The following is a 435-nucleotide window of genomic DNA, read 5'->3' as shown; positions in this document are numbered from 1 at the left end:
GAGCAAACTGAAGCTGTGAACAATCTCAATTTCTTCACTATTCATCCTGTTGCTGCCAGTTGGTCCAGTGGTGAGAATCTTTGTCTCCTTGACATTGAGCCTCAGTCCATACTGAAGGCTGCAGACCTTGACCCTCTGCACCAAGTGCATTAGGTCCTCCTCAGTTTCAGCAAGCAGGATTGTATCATTTGCATAACGCAGATTGTTGATAGATCTTCCACCAGTCCTGACGCCACAATTCTCATAGAGTCCAGCCTCCTGGTAATCTGCTCTGCATACAGGTTGAAAAGGTATAGAGACAGGACACATCCCTGGCGTATACCCTTCCCATTTTTTAACCAGCAGTGTACCCTGCTCTGTTCTGACAACTGCCTCTTGGTCCAAGAATAGGTTTCACATTAACACGATTAAATGTTCTGGGATTTCCATTCTTCT

At 45.5% G+C, this 435-nt stretch overlaps 1 protein-coding gene across 1 annotated transcript in view; it reads left to right on the top strand.

Moving 5' to 3' along the window:
* Positions 1 to 435, top strand: part of LRP1B (low density lipoprotein receptor-related protein 1B) — a 2,414,068-nt gene that overhangs the window by 1,268,603 nt on the left and 1,145,030 nt on the right. The gene's annotated exons all lie outside the window — the stretch shown is intronic.

This window comes from Elephantulus edwardii, unplaced genomic scaffold (genome assembly GCF_000299155.1).
Source record: "Elephantulus edwardii isolate Elephantulus edwardi_28Jun2011 unplaced genomic scaffold, EleEdw1.0 scaffold00010, whole genome shotgun sequence".
NCBI lineage: Eukaryota > Metazoa > Chordata > Mammalia > Macroscelidea > Macroscelididae > Elephantulus > Elephantulus edwardii.
This window is presented reverse-complemented; position numbering and strand designations above follow the sequence as displayed.